At 43.8% G+C, this 17,338-nt stretch overlaps 1 long non-coding RNA gene across 3 annotated transcripts in view; it reads right to left on the bottom strand.

Annotated features, from left to right (window-relative positions):
- LOC147022043 (uncharacterized) overlaps positions 1-17,338 on the bottom strand; it is a 135,098-nt gene that overhangs the window by 53,684 nt on the left and 64,076 nt on the right. For 2 of the 3 annotated variants that reach the window (XR_015060618.1, XR_015060619.1), the window contains 2 exons: positions 8,572-8,725; positions 4,923-5,018 (listed from right to left, as the gene is read on the bottom strand). This is a non-coding gene — a long non-coding RNA (uncharacterized LOC147022043). The remainder of the gene's footprint in view (positions 1-4,922; positions 5,019-8,571; positions 8,726-17,338) is intronic. The other variant, XR_015060620.1, reaches the window with a different exon arrangement.

Here is a 17,338-nt window from a genome sequence, read left to right as displayed (position 1 = left end):
CATTGTTGAGCAGGCCGAACAAAATGGCAAATTAAGACCCCAGCTCGCTGACAGAGGGCTGACCAAGGATTACACCTCGATAAAGGATAATAAAAAAGGCCATGAATTATCTTCAAAAAGGGTGTTTTAATTAACCCAAATCCAATTTTCACCCATGCACTGCCTTGGAGTTCCCTTCATGTGCTTGCAAAATTTCAAGCTGCCAGGTTTCATGGTTTTGGAGTTATGGTATATATATATATATATATATATATATATATATATATATATATATATATATGCACACACACACACACGCACACACACACACACACACACACACACACACACACACACACACACACACACACACACACACACACACACACACACACACACACACACACACACACACACACACACACACACATACACATACACTGGTGAGCCAAAACATTATGACCACTGACAGGTGAAGTGAATAACATTGATTATCTTGTTACAATGGCACCTGTCAAGAGGTGGGATATATTAAACAGCAAGTGAACAGTCAGTTCCTGAAGTTGATGTGTTGGATGGAGGAGAAATGGGCAGGAGTAAAGACCTGAGCGACTTTGACAAGGGACAAATTGTTATGGCCAGACGACCGAGTCAGTGCATCTCTGAAACGGCAAGGCTTGTGTGGTGCTCCCAGTCAGCAGTGGTGAGTACCTACCGACAGTGGTCAGAGGAGGTACAAATCACAAACCGGAAACAGGGTGTTGGGCGCCCAAGGCTCATCGATGCGCGAGGACAACGAAGGCTATCTCATCTGGTCTGAACCGACAGAAGGTCTACTGTGGCACGAGTCATAGAAAATTTTAATGGTGGTCACGGGAGGAATGTGTCACAATCCACAGTGCATCGCATCCTGCTGCATGTGGGGTTGCATCGCCGCAGACCGGTCAGAGTGCCCATGATGACCCCTGTCCACCATCAAAAGCGCCTACAATGGGCACGCGTGCATCGGAACTGGACCATGGAGCAGTGGAAGAAGGTCGCCTGGTCCGATGAGTCCCGTTTTCTTTTAGATCACATGGATGGCCGTGTACGTGTGCGCCGTTTACCTGGGGAAGTGATGGCACCAGGATGCACTGTGGGAAGACGACAAGCCGGTGGAGGGAGTGTGTTGCTCTGGGCAATGTTCTGCTGGGAAACCCTGGATCCGGCCATTCAAGTGGATGTCAATTTGACACGCATCACCCACCTGAACATCGTTGCAGACTTGGAACACCCCTTCATGGCAATGGTATTCCCTGATGGCAGTGGCCTCTTTCAGCAGGATAATGCGCCCTGCCACACTGCACACATTGTTCGGGAATGGTTTGAGGAAAATAATGAAGTGTTCACGGTGTTGCCCTGGTCTCCAAATTCTCTAGATCTCAATCCGATTGAGCATCTGTGGGATGTGCTGGACTGACAAGTCCGATCCACAGCGGCTCCACCTCGCAACTTACAGGACTTGAAGGATCTGCTGCTAATGTTTTGGTGCCAGATACCACAGAACACCTTCAGGAGTCTTGTAGAGTCCATGCCTCAGTGAATCGGCACTGTTTTGGCAGCATAGGGAGGACCAACAGCATATTAGGCAGCTGGTCATAATGTTTTGGCTCATCAGTGTATATATATATATATATACATATATATATATATATATATATATATATATATATATATATATATATATATATATATATATATATATATATATATATATATATATATATATATATATTCGAAAGACAGCACCCCCACTCCCCTCCCACACCTCCCAGAGAATAGAAGATTGTTACCCTTGCTGAAGGAGAGGGTATTGAATTTGGGTCCATTTGTCTGTCTGTCTGTCTCTCTGTCTGTCTGTGTGTTTGTTCACGTAGAACTTTCGTGTTTTCCTCCACAACTGCTTGGCGGATTGAGACAAAATTTTCACTATTGGTGTGATGACTTATGTAAAATGTTTTCATAATAATTATGACGTCATAGGTCACGTAGGGTGGCAGCCATGTTGGAAAAACGGAAAAAAACTTTGGACCTCTGTATCTCTGAAACCACAACAAGGAAAAAATTGAAACTTGGCACATAGCAAGTACTCCTCAAGGGGAATTTGTGTGATTTAATTTCATGACATTATAGGTGCCTTTGTTCTGACGTCATAGTTGCAGATGTGGAACACCACATCCGATCAGTATGACAAATTTTGAGGGTCATCATGGGATAAAATGGTCCACAAAATGTTTTTGATGACGTCACTGGTCACGTGATTCGGCAGCCATAGTTTTTAATTTTTTTTAAACCTTCAAAAATGTCCGAAATGGCTGAACAGATTGAGGTGAAACAGTACACATGTGACCACCTATCCATAAGGAACAAAAGGTTCACAATATGATGTCACAGGTCACACGGTTTGACAGCCATATTGGATTTACCCAAAGACATGTAAAATCTTCAGAACGGCTGGGCAGATCGAGGGCATTTGTAATCTGGTGGTGATGTAGAATACATGTTTTAAATTTAAACTGATCGGACACATGGTCTGGGAGCCAGAATTATTTAATTTTTTAATCTGGGTTTTTAATTTTTTTATATATTTATTTATTTTTTGAATAAGGCTCACCTGGCTGTACCTGGATTGGTTTGAGGGTAGAGGAGGAGCAGCTGAAATGTGAATCCTATCCAGGTTCCTCCTGATAACTTCATCTTTGCTTTTTGCTTGTTTGGGTTCCTTCTGATTACTCTAATGAAGAACTGTACTAATTTGGTCTTCCATTTGATTTGAATTGAATTTATTTTAATCCCATTCTAAATTCAATTAAATAACATAAAAACCATCATGGGTCAGGGTCAGGTGTCCAATCAAAGTGGGGTGGCATCAAACGGGACGTCTTGGTACCCGGTCATCACTGCCAGCAGTTATAAAGTAACAGTTCTAATTACGTCTCTTATTAATTACTTAACACACCAGTACACAATGACAATCACCACACAAAACGACACAGACACCACACAAAATACACAAACACCACACAACAAACCACACAAAACATGTCCTGGTGAGGGTCTGCAATCTCTGATTGCTCTTTTTCTTGTTTTGTCTGTTAATCCAAATGCAAGCTTTCCCATACAGCATGGATCTTTGTGGATAATATTGTTACGAAAATTGCTTAGGGGTGAATGAAGTGTTAAATATGAATTATTTATGTCATAATGCATGTTGTAAGTGTTTTGCAACCTCAGTTGGACATGATCAGGATCAGGTGTATATGAACCTATTGTCACCTTCTATTCCCACTGTAATTAACATTTTTAATCATTCCCAATATAATTTCTCACCTTTCCATCGGACTTTGTCAAAATGGTGTGTACACCTGTGGGAGCCCCACTCATTCCATCGACATGGCCACCTGTCCATGTGAGCAACTTCAGACACAGCTACGTTGACATGCTTGAGACATATGAACAACCTAGTCACCGTGGGTGCGCGTGCATGACACTTGTGGGGTGCATCGCAGCGGGGGGTGCAGCGGTGGCTATATGAGCTAGCTGCAAACTCAGCACAAACTGAGTCAAGAGGCAGTCAGCACTGCAGCAAGAACCAGGAGAGGACGAGGTCAATCCCATGCTGAGTCTCGCAGTCAGCTCAGCTTGAGCGTGTGAGCCATCCCAGCTGAGGAACGAGCTATCCTAGCCACAGTAAGAGTCAGCACGAGTGAGGGGGGCACCGCTTTGAAGTCCATCAGTTCCACATGTACACTTCACAGGCACCTCAGGGAAGGCTCCACATCCGTGTCTGTCCTATTCTTTCATGTGTCCTGTGTTCCTGATGAATTATGTTTGTGTGTTAAGTTCGACTAAGATAGACAAACAGTCAATTTTCGTAGAGGTTAAGTGTATTGTGTTGTTCTGGTCCCCCCCCCCCCCCACTTTATTAACCTCCGCCATCGAAGATCGGAGGTTACTGTTTTCACCCCTTTCTGTTTGTTTGTTTGTTTGTGAACAGTATTAAGGAAAAACTCCTCGACAGATTTCGACGAAACCTGGCGGGGGGATTAGGTATGGTCCAAGGATCATGCCATTAGATTTTGGACTTGGTCCAAAGTCTAATATGGCGGCCATTTTGAAAAAATATTAGAATTTTTTTTTTGCATTTCTACATGTTATAAGTGATTTCCAACAAAAAAAAAACATGCCAAAATTATAATTGCAGCTGGTTTTGGAACTTCAGGTGGATATACCCACGTAAAATCAATTTCTGTCTCAAGGAATCTAATTATGACGAATGAATTGAGTATGTAAAAGTTAAAAGTAAAAGGGAAAGTTGCAAACTATAACTCTGAGCACTGCTGATGTCAAATTGAATGAATAGTATATCAGGTTCACTTGAGTGACCAAGCAGTATTGGCGGCGGAGGTTTTGCACTCTACCGAGTGCTCCCCCTCTAGTTGTCATTGCATTCATTTATTGTGGTTGCCCATCCTTATTATTATGATTCATTTAACCTCTTTTGTTTAAAAGCAGTATTGCTCTGGATATTTAGGTGTGGAATCGCCCTCCAGCGGAGCCAAATTCTCCTAAAAACCAAATCTTGATGCCAAACTCACCGGACAGCCAAATTCAATCATAACTTCATCATAACGCGGAGTTCCGTGCATGCGCAAAACGCCTCTACTCGGTGTCTTGGAAGTTAATCTCCAGCGTTCTGTCACCTATCCGGGAGACCGAGTCCGCTACAATATACAAGTCTTTGCTACAATTGGTAAACAGCATCGCTAAAAATTCAGAATTTTGATCACGTGCAGGGTGATACATAAGTTATTATTTCGAGGTCATAATTCAAGAAAGTACACGCAAGGGAGGAAAAGTTATTCGAGTTTCATCCGAGGAAGCAGTATTCGACCCAACGATACCTGGCGTGGCGTTTGGCAGCAGCAGGTCACATCATCCTCAATGCAAACACTTGGGCACATTCAGCCTCCTGGACTTGGCATGAGCATCACACTCTGCTGAGCACACACAGACCAGCCATGTGCAGTCATTAACGACATGAAGCAATGAATAATTGTGGTGTGGTGCAGTTTGGTATGCAGGGCAATGCAATTAATTTCCACCAGAAGTCATAATCCTTTGGCTCATTTGCCTTGTGCTAACCAACCCTTTTTAGAACGTCTTCGCACAACCGTTCTTTGCCATATAATCCAGTGTTGAGTCTGTTTAACTGAGAACTTCGAGAAACCGTGTTTGAAAGGATTTTACAATTTCTGCATAACTTTTTGAGTTCCTTTTGTTTTTATTGGATGAGTTTGCATCTAACCCTGGATTTTGTTTTTAATGCCTCTGCTGATGACGTCACCGAGGGCATTATGTTTTCGGTTGTCTGTTCGTCCGGTTGTCCGACCATCCATCCGTGATAGGTTTTCGTAACTGTGACCACTTAAGAACGGCTGAAGGGATCCAAGTGAAACTTGGTACAAGTACGTGTAATGATGTGAAGATAAACCTATTAGATTATGGGGTTAAAGGTCAAAGGCCAGAGGTCCGATTAGGAAAAATTCTGTTACCATGCTAACTTGTGACCCAGTGATGGGATTTTTACCAAACTTGCTATAAGTATATATTATGACGCAAAGATGAATTGATTAGATTTTGGCATCAAAAGGTCAAAGGTCAGAGGTCATGTCAGGTAAAAATGTGATACTTCAGAACAGCTGAAAGGATTTAAATCAAACATGGTACGAATATCTATAATGATGTAATGATGTCGGAGGAGGCATATATCGGTTGATGTCGCGGATGTCATAGAGTGCCGTTCTAGTTTTAAGTATCCTCAGCTGTACATGGCTGCCAATATCATTCTCCTGCAGGTTGGAACGACCGAATGTCATGCTTCAACGTATACAAAACACACACCTCTTGCCCTTCAAATAATAAATCAATGAACAATTTTGATCCCAGCTTCCCAGCAATCTTCGTAAAATGATTGTATTTAAACCTTTATTTTCGAACTTGGCTGTTTTCGGCAAAAGTTGCTGGAAAAAGTCAACTGGTTTGTTTTAAATCAACTGCACCACTGTCCCATCTGTGCCCCCCCTTCCCCTCAACAAACCTCCCAACTCTCCTTCCCCCATTTCCTTCTACTGCTTGTTAATGAGACATTTGCCTTCACCGTCTGTTTCTGTGCTCACAAGTCTTGAGAGACAAAGATAGATGATGAGAAGGAAAGAGTCCAAGGCAAACCCAGCTTTCTGAGCCCTCCCGACCTAATGACCAGCACGGGAGCTTCTTCATGGACAGCGAGTCGAAAGAGAATCCAATGGGAGTTGGAAATCAGGCAAGCGATGTAATTTACTGTTTGTAAACACAGCAGTACAACGGACTCCTGTTGGCTGTGGGCTCTATTTTGCTTGTTACCACCTGTGCCTTACCCAACCGTCAATGAAGGTTAGCTTCACTGTGACACAATGGCATTCAAATCGGTTAAACAATATGATAGACACGACAGGTGTGATGGACCGAATAACCTCTTCAAAGCATTGCAAGGAGTTGTGACACAAGGATAAGTCACATGACTCATCATGCTTGTGCTTTGTCAACACCACATTCATTCAATCTACAGTACTAGTTTATCGATGCAGTGTGTCTCTGGGAGTGGGAAGTGGAGTGCAGGGATGGAAACGGAATTGGGAGAACTGTGGGGCAGGCAAAGGGACATCACCATGTTGGTGGGAGAGGAAAGAACAAACAATGACAGCACAATTACCTTTTGATGAGACCCTGTCACAGACATCACAATCACTACATACATGTATGCAATCACTCATCCATACCCAAGCTTCACACAAGTCTTGACACCATCCATGCAATCATCAATCCCCCAACGCTTTTAGGCACCTATCTAATCCCACGATAAACCTATGTACTGTTTCTGCTGCCACCACCTTTCCATGGAGACCATTCAATGCATTAACTACTCTCTGAGTGGATGGTAAATATGCTCTATTTCATTTTCATGTGAAAGGTTCTCTTCGTTCCATACTGCGAAACACCTCACCGGTGTGCAAGAAACCCTCTTACCACTTTCGCCACGATGCATTTAACAGATTGAACACATTTATCGTAGGATAATGATGCCAATCATCCAGAACCTCTCTGCCTGTAAGAGACTAAGTGGGCTACAGCTGTCCTCCTTGGGCACCAAAGAGTCCTGGCATGAACACCATTGACCATGTATGGGAACATAATGATCGAGATCCGTGGTAAGGCCTAAGTCACATTTGCCACGGCGGCTATGGGGTCTACAAAATCTACGGCCACTAGCAATTATAGGGCGGCCGCAGTATTTCCACGGTCACACAATGTAGCAGTCACATATGTTGTTTTTTTTCGGGGAGCCGCATGGCGTATTTATAAATTGTGGAGACCGAAAACGTGGGGGTGCCATACGGTCTTTGATTTGATGTCGCACGGTGACTTTAGGGCGTCCCTGCGGCGGCCATAGAATTTTCAAGGCAGACGCAAGGCGACCGCAGGGGGCCCGAAGGCGAACGTGCGACCAGACGGACGGTAACGAGTGGGTTCTTTTGTTTTTACCAGTTCTTTTGTTTCGGCTTGTCGAATTGCTACGGCGAACGTAGAAATGAAAAAAGTTATAACTCCACGTTATGATTCCACGGCGACCCCCACAGCCTGTAAAATATAGCCAAAAGACGTAGGGCCACCCTGAGGCCACCTCAGTTTCTCTGCGGCCGCCGCACGTTTCTGTCAATTCAGAGGGCGTACGGCCGCCGTATCCTCGCCGTAGAGCAAATGTGACTTAGGCCTAAAGCCAACATATGCCAAGTGGAGTGGCTCATCAATTTTTCTTTACTCATTAATTCATTAATTATTTTTTCTTTTGCCAATATTTGTAATAAAGAAAACACGTGAACTCCAGTAGCCAATCAGCTGCATCCTTCCAGAGAGCCAATCAAGGCAGGGGATGCTGGAAGGCCAGTGCAAACGAGAGCTCGTCATCACGACACGTTCGAAGCTCGCGTGCCTTTACTTCCAAGCATTTTCTTATCCCTATTCACTTGCCACTCAACACGTCAATATTTTAATAGTGATTTTTGTTCGACATTCCCAAGACTATTGAGCAAAGTGGATTTCGTTTGTTTGGCTAAACAACCTTGACGACAATGAACGGATCTCTTTTACTTGCCATCTTCGACGCCATTTTAAAACCGCAGCGGCTCAACACCAATAAATCCTTCCTCCTTCACCAACCGCTGGAGAGACGACGAAGGAGTAATCATCAGCCGGCCTTCATTTACAACACGTCATTTCATTTTCAATGGGAGTGAGATTTCTTTTGTTTCGGTTTTAGCATCATCATCATCATCATAACCAGCACACTGAAAGGAATAATCACCAAACTAAGTAATACACAAAAGCTGCAACAAAATCTACTCCACATTTGAATCATACAAAGCAACAGTCTCAGGAAGCTTCTTGGAGTTATCTTTCACTTCTACATTTGGAGAAAGGTGCTGAGCAACAAAACATTCTTGGTACTCTTACCCTGGTAAACAGTTGGGGTTGTATCACCGTGCTTCATCACGGCAGTAGTGCGGAGCTGTGCCCTTGAGTTCTTCACCGAGGAGGGAGCTTCTCTCCGTGCACGATTCATCGTGCCCTCTATGCTTGTGCTCTTTGATTTCAACTTCTCTGCAAACTTTAGAGAGGTGAAAAAGTTGTCTGTTGGTAACATTTCTTCACTTATTCAAGTAAGGATCCAAAAGATGTAGCAACACATTTTTTTTTTAGACAACGTCTGGTCTGTAGGACGGTGCTCATCTTTTTCCCAGGTATGGAAACCCTATTCAGCAGATACTTCGAATATACATCAACTGCCAAAACTTTATTCTGAAATTGTCTGGTTTGTTGGCCAAGTATTGGATGAATCGACACCTGGCCTTCGTGGGAAACAGTTGCTCCCAGGCTTACAGCAAAGGATGCAATTATCTCTCAAACGATTCCAGACTTCGAACACCGGCACAAATTTGTCTCTCTGCAAACTCTCAGACCTTGTTGATCTTTGCTCAAATTTCAAGAATCTCATATCACAAAATCTGTTTCTTGACATGGTGTTATAAAGGAATGGTGGGCCCCAGGTGGTTTACTGTACACTGTTTGAAATTTCATGAATGAATGAAAATATTGGGGATTTTATATGCACTTCCAGCTTCGCAGATTCGGCACGCAGAGATGAAATGGCATCGAAACATGTACTGATAATAACGTCTCAAATTACAATTAATCAATGCTGAACCTGTGTGTTTTATGCAATACATTTCCTTCACGGTCAAATTGACCACAGTGGTGGTTTTAGGTATAACAGCCTATAAATCAGATGTGGTTGAGGTCAGGAAGTCAATTTTTGTGTGAATATTTAACACCCAGAATCATGAAAAGTCGATGAGCCTCAAGACTGAACAATAAAAATTCCACTCACAGTCAGAGACAAAACGTTTACTTCCAGTTAAAATGACTGCTCCGGCGGTTCCAGTGTTAAAGACCCCAAAGACACAAAAAACTGCAAAGAACCAAAACCTCAACCGCCCTCACAACTCTGTCGTTTCTGGCCCACCCTACCACCACACCCAAACTCTGTGGTCCCCTCCCCCTTCTTAAAACCCTCAAACCCCCTTCTAACCCAAAGTCATCAGCTCTCCCCCCCCCCCACCCAAAAGCCTCAAACTCCTCAATCCAAACTTTATCCCCTCTTTGCACTCCTTCTCTCAACCCAACTCCGTCATCCTCTCCCCTTTTTTTCTTCAAGTCCTCAACTGCCCTAAACCCCAAGTACTCAAGTACTCAACCCCTCCCAACTCCAAAACCTCAATCCCCCCCCAAATTCTCAATGTTTCAATCTCCCTCTTCCATCTCCATGCACCCCCACCCCCAACTCTCTGTCCTCCCCTCCCCATTTCTTCACGTTCTGACCACGTTACACAAAGATACACAGGGAACTTTGGCGCATGAGAAGGCCATTTGGCATATCACGCCCGTGTGTTCCTGTCCCTGTTTGTCAAGAACAATGTTCAAAGTAAATAAAGACTGATGTTAAATTCACAATCACTTCCCCCTTTTCTTCCCTTCTCCTTACTCTAATTCACGGACTGGTGTTTGTTTGTGTGTTTGTTTGTCATGCTACTCCTGCTCCAGTTCTGGCCCAATTACAACCAGACTTGCTATATAGGATCAGCAGGAACCCAATTAAGTATAGGGGTGTTTTTTTCTTTGCTGATGGTCTGGGGGGGGGGCAGAGGTGGGGGGAGACGCAAATTCTCCATGTAAAGATGTATCATGCAGCACTGCCTCCAGGTATGGCAAGTCTTCACCATTTACAGTACACTATTCCTGTCCCCACATTTTCCAGTACAGTGAGGTGGTTTGAATTATAAGCAGAAGGTAATGTTCTTGCTTGATGCACGTAACCCGGGTTTTTGTTTTGGCTCTGCAGAGCTGTCAGAAGCCTATACACCGCCTAAGTAAAGGTAAGTTGTGCCCAACAGTCCAGGAGACCGCTTAGGCAGCATCAATGCTCTGCACAGAGTATGGTCCCAATGGATGAATGGATGGCTCATGTATTTACAACCGCTTTACAACCAGTATGAATGGTATGATTGTTTCGACAAGCACAGATTAAAAGCCCTTCAATCAAAACAATAAATCACAAAGATAATTTGAATGCTTTACTCTGACGAGCAATTGATCGTAATAGAATTTCACATTGCCCTAAACCCTTGTGCAACAAAACACAAAAGACGCAGTTGATGAACACACACGAAAGTTCATGTTGGGAACTCACTTTATATATTATTATTAACTCTTTCGCTAACTGGACCAAACTGTCATACTGTAGCTTCAATCAATTACATTTATGGTGTGTTGATGCTTTGGCAAAGGAGTGACATAGCTTGTATCATGAAGATCAAATCCTGGCTTCAGCAAGTAAGGGAGTCCCTTGAGCTGTGATACAGTGGAAACACCACTTGTGGGGCCCAAAATTGGTTGGTTATGTGCCTGGCTGTGGTTGTAGAGTAGGTGGTTCTGGCTACATCGACGTGTTCACTCGTCCAACTGCCACCTGACCGTCCTCGCTTTCTCGCACCGTTCCTTCCTGCCAAACTGTTCTGTACCAAACCTGTTCCCGAACCCCTCCACCCATGGCTCTTTCTTCTCAGCAGGTGTACCCCACAAATGCTGCACACAAAAAAATTAATAAATCAATAAATTTAATTAATTAAATGGCCAGAACTTTCCAGATCCTCATGTTACCTTTTTGCCCACTTGTCCTGTGATGACTACTGAATTAGGAATGTCTGATAGAGGATGAGCACCGTCAACACAACTGTGCTGTGAGAGAAGTGAAATATTTACTCAGTCGGTGTCAAAACAATCACTGTTGCTGGTGAGTCGGAGGTGGGGGCACCTCTGCTCCACACCACATTGCATTTGGCATGCAAAAGTTCCAATGAGACATTTACCCCTGGCTTCATAACAAAGCATACTACCCCGGGTGCTGAATTTCGGTAATCATTTTAATTTATCACATTGAAGAACCATCCAAGCCATTGCCAGCAACAATATGACTGATTCCCTGCCTTTTATATTCAACAAGCTGTCAGTAGCCCATGGCAAAAATACCATGACATTAAAAAAAAAACAAAGAAAAACAAGGAACCTTTTTATTCTTGCACCGATTTGAAAGAGCTCAAAAATGGGAGGTTATATATTTATTAACAACCCAAAAAAAAAAAATTCAGAAGCGATTCAGGCAGCGGTCTGTTGCCCCCTCCCCCTTCTTAAAATCCTGGGTTCCACCTTGGGAACCTTGGGTGCAAGTCGCAAACAGTTGGGAGAACACCACCTGGTCTGATTCAATTTATGGTCTCTCTCTCTCTCTCTTCTTCTTTCGGCTGCTCCCGTTAGGTGTCGCCACAGCGGATCATCCGTATGATCCGCATCATGATTTGGCACATGTTTTACGCCGGATGCCCTTCCTGACGCAACCCTGGTCGCCATCTGATTCAATTTATGGTCTGATTGAAAAATATATATATATAATTATCCTGTAGTTTTGGATTAATTTGAAGCAACTTTTACGAAAGAATCTTTTCTCTCCGAGGAGTGTTTCCGAGTTTCAGGGTGGGACAGACAGATAGACGGCAATGGCCATTATTATATACAGGGTGCCCCAAAATGGATATACCAAAAAGAACGTTGAAAACTTTTATTGTTATTAGGGATACTGACCTAAATTTGACACGATTACATGCAAGAGACATGTAAGTTATGGTTTATGCATTTGCTATTGTATCGTTTAGATATTCTCGAATTATTAATAAATTTCTACATGTAGTCCATCATTCACGACAATCAATCTAATTCAGTGTTCAAATTCTGAGAAAACATTTCCCAACTCACCTGCAGGGATGGATGACACAGCATCAACTGGAAGGGCACTCGGTCGAGCACGTACCTCCACCACGCAATGCCTGATCCACGAGAACATTTCGGGCCCAATACATTTTTGAAATTTTCTACATTTTTTTTTTGGCCCTATTCTCTCAATGGTGAAGAATCACTCAGGAGATTATCAGATCCGGATTCGGATTAGGATCTTCACCAAAATTTAATCAATTATTTCTCGTCATGCGTCCATGTCCACCAAGTTTCGTCTGAATCCGTCCCACAACTTTTTGAAACATCGTGCTATATATAGTTTTTGGCCCAATCTCTCAATGGTGAAGAATCACTTTTAAAAATTCGAGTCGTCGGATCCGGATCCAGATCTTCACCAAATTATAATCTATTCATTCTTCTCATACACCCAAACTGTCCTCAAAATTTCATCCGAATTCGTCCACAACTTTTTTGAGATATCTTGTACACAGACAAACAGATGGACACACAGACAGAAAGGGGGTGAAAACATAACCTCTTTCACCTTCGGTGGTGGAGGTAATAATATGATGTTTAAGTTATCCAAGGTCCCTCGGTTTGCTAGTCTGGAGTATACTTTTTGAAAAAAACTCAGAGATTAAAATCTAAAAGTGTTCGGTCGGGTGAACGAGTGGGCCATTTCATGGGGCCTCCTCAAACAATCCAACAGTCTGGGAAAGTTTGATTTCAAAACACTTTAACAATTCGAGTAAAGCGAGGTGGTGCTCCATTCTGTTGAAAGATAGCTCTTTGTAACAAGTCGGGATTTTCTTGGAGTTGTGGAATAAAGAACTCTCATAGCATTTTGAGGTACGAAATGCTGGTAACAAACAATGCGTTCATCAATGAAACAGGGTCCGTAGATGTGAGAACGTGACATGGCATCCCAGATGGTTTCATTAGACCAGGGGTTTCCAACCTTTTTGGGCGGAGGGCCACAAAACCAAAGTGGTGAGGGGCGGAGGGCCACACCCCAAAAAAGGACGCTAAATTCTGAAAAAAATATAAAAATAATTAATATGCAGAAATTTAAACAAAAATTAGTGCTGAATATATTTTTCTTGCCAACGAATATGATAAATGAATAATCGTGTTAAAAACACATCTGTCTAATATGAATCAAAATCATAATAAAAATTACAGAACGCTTTGATCATTGAGCCTGACAAATTGGCAGTATAATGTAAATTTAATATGGCACCGCGGGCCGCATAAATCCGTCTAAGGGGCCGCATGTGGCCCGCGGGCCGCAGGTTGGAGACCCCTGCATTAGACGAATCCCTTTCATTTTCATGCAATTCATGTGGATTTTCGTCTCCCCATATCCTACAATTGTGAAGTTTAACTTCTTTTTTTTTGTATGCACTGTCGAGGCTCGTATGAGAGCTAACACACAGAACGTACAACAAGGGGAGCAGGAGACAAGAGGGGCAGGAGAGGGAAGGAAAAAACAGTGGGGAACGGAGACATGAGATCTGTGGAAGGGATAGGGATGGGGTAGGGTGGGGTACACAGGCAAAACAAGATGGACACTACAGGGAGTTTCGGGAAGGAATATCATATACATACAGTCGTGACCAAAAATATTGGCACTCGTGCACTTTTTTCAAATAACGCACCATTTCTTCAAGAAAATTGTTGAAATTAAAAAATATCTTTTGGTATCCACACATGTATTTATTTGGTTTGCAGTGGAACAAAATTAAAAAGCTGAAAAAATTATTAACTCTCAGCTTATTCCAGAGACAAATCCTAAAATGGTCGGGACAACCTTGGAGAAATTGTTAGAAATAATTGGATTTCAAGCAGGTGATTCTCCTTCACTTTGGAATTGAACTCACCTTTGGTGAGTTGTAGGTGCCTGCAATATAAAAATCACTCATTCATCCAGTTTGAATGGAGAAAAGGATTCATTCTGCTGTTTTGTGTCACTGTGTTTACAACGATGAGCATGGAGAAAACAAAAAAAAAACCCAGAGAATTGTCTGAGAAGGTCAGACAAGGTTGTAGCCAAGCATGGACAATCTCAAGGCGACAAATGCATCTCCAGAGACTGATGTTCCTGCGTCCACCATATGCAATGTTATCAGGAAGTTTAAGGCCCATGCCACTGTTGCCAACTTCCCTGGATGTGGCTGCAACAGAAAAGTTGATCGAAGATTGCAGCGAAGGATTGTCCGAATGGTGGATGAAAGCACCTCGATCAACTGGCAAACAGATTCAAGCTGACCTTCAGACACAGGGTATGACATTTTCAACTCGCACCATCCATTGCCAACTTGATGAAAGGGGATTATATGGTAGGAGACCCAGGAGGACCCCGCTGCTGAGACAGAGAGACGTAAGAAAGCCCGGCTGGTGTTTGCCAAAACACACCTGAACTAGAAGAGCACTCGGTAGACTGCATACCTCCGTTTTTGAAACATCGTGCTGTATATCGTTTTTGAGCCCCATCTCTCAATGGTGAAGAATCACTTAAAAAAATTATCAGATCCGGACTTGGATCCGGATCTTCACGAAAATTGAATCATTTATTCCGTGATACACACACGCAACGTGTCCACCAAGTTTCATCGGAATCCGTCCACAACTCTTTGAGATATCGTGCTGTATATCCTTTTTGGTCCGATCTCTCATTGGTGAAGAATCACTTTAAAAATTCTAGTCGTCGGATCCGGATCCGGATCTTCACCAAAATCTAACCAGTTCATCATTGTAACACACCGAACCTGTCCACAAAAGTTCATCTGGATCTGTCGACAACTTTTTGAGATATCCTGTACACAGACAAACAGACAAATGGGTGAAAACGTGACCTCCTTCAACTTCGCTGGTGCAGGTAACAAGCCAAAATCCTTCTGGGAGAATGTCCTGAGGTTTTGTAGACCAAATACAGCATTATTTGAAGACCAAAATGTAGACCAAATTTGTTATTTGTAGACCAAATACAGCACATCATCTCTCTTTACAGAGAACAAAAGGAATGAAGTTTTCAAGGAAAAGAACACCTTCCCTACTGTCAAACTTGGAGGAGGCTCAATGATGGTTTTGGGTTGCTGTGCTGCCTCTGGCACTAGGTGCCTTGAACATGTGCATGGCATCATGAAATCAGGAGATTACCAAGGCATGTTGGATTGCAATGTTCAACCCAGTGTCAGAAAGCTGGGTCTTTGTCGAAGGTCATGGGTCTTGCAGCAGGGCAATGACCCCAAACACACTTCAAAAGGACTCAGAAATGGTTCAAGACAAAACGCTGGACTGTTCTGAAGTGACCAGCAATGAGTCCAGATCTAAATCCCATTGAACACCTGTAAGGAGATCTGAAAACAGCAGTTGGGAGAAGGCATTCTTCAAATCTGGGAACTGGAGCAGTTTGCACAAGCAGAGTGGGTCAAACTGCCAGTCGAGAGGTGTTGGAAGTTCATTCATGGCAATGGGAAGTGCTTGACTGCAGTAATTTCGTCCAAAGGCTGTGCTTCAAAATATTAAGTCAAGGGTGTCAATAATTTTGTCAATGCCATTTCTTTTTATTTTCTGATTTAAAAGGATATATTGTTGAGGGCCAGGGATCGGCTGCGAGCACGACCGCTAGGTGGAGCAGTAGGGTTGACTCTGCCGAACATCCGGAATTTAGAAGGTACCTTTCGGAAAACTCTGAGGATACGGGTACCTTACCGGACCGTGAATCGTCAATAATCCCACCACGTGGTACAGGGTTATTTGCCAAACTTCAAAATACCAAGACCCACGTGGCGAGCTACCGAGTATTCACACCATCGACGGCACCCGTACGGGATGAGCCGCAAACGGGCTCGACCCGTGCGTGACCCGAGCGGATGGTCACCGAGCTTCCGTCGGTCCAAAATGCACACCACTACGACAACAACGGCCTTTCTAATTCCCCAACACGCACCGTGTTAAACCAATAAAAGAAACACAAAAACGAGCTGATACATTTAACAAATAGGGTATTTATTAACAGGAGGTGGGGAAGGAGGGAAGCACGTAAGGGCAGAGTTATCGCGACTAATAAGAGATGCAAGGCAAATAATGTACAGTGAAGGCACTTAACAATTTACTACTTAAAGACGGGCCCACCGACAGACAAACACACACAGATTCCCAGAAAGACATGGACATGTCCACCTTGTGTGGTTCGGCTGACACAGGCGAGCCAGGCCAACGCCGAGATGCGATGAGAGAACCAGGCACCAGCGAACCGCAATCAGACTCCAGGGCTCCGCTCAGCGCTCATCCCGACAACCAAAACTCTCCTCTCGGTCCAATCGCGCCGCAACCTTTTTCACCCTTGTCCAGAAGGGGGGGGGGAGGGGATGCTTCCTCCCTCCCCGCTTTCCCTTAGTCATTGGCTAAAACAGGCGCCAAGGTCGTTGATTGAACCGGGGGGGGGGGGCATGACGGCCGTCGCTGCGGATCGCCCTCCAAACAGGGAGAGGAACATTATCCTATGTGAGCTCCGCCCACCAAACAGGCAGAGGAACATTATCCTATTTAGGCTCAGCCCACCAAACAGGCAGAGGAACATTATCCTGTGTGAGCTCCGCCCTCCAAACAGGCAGAGGAACATTATCCTATGTGAGCTCCGCCCTCCAAACAGGCAGAGGAACATTATCCTATTTGGGCTCCGCCCACCAAACAGGCAGAGGAACATTATCCTATTTGGGCTCCGCCCACCAAACAGGCAGAGGAACATTATCCTATGTGGGCTCCGCCCACCAAACAGGCAGATGAACATTATCCTATGTGAGCTCCACCCTCCAAACAGGCAGAGGAACATTATCCTGTGCGGGCTCCACCCTCCAAACAGGCAGATGAA

This window comes from Eptatretus burgeri, chromosome 8, assembly GCF_056783735.1.
Source record: "Eptatretus burgeri isolate ZD-2024b chromosome 8, Ebu_testis_v1, whole genome shotgun sequence".
NCBI lineage: Eukaryota > Metazoa > Chordata > Myxini > Myxiniformes > Myxinidae > Eptatretus > Eptatretus burgeri.
This window is presented reverse-complemented; position numbering and strand designations above follow the sequence as displayed.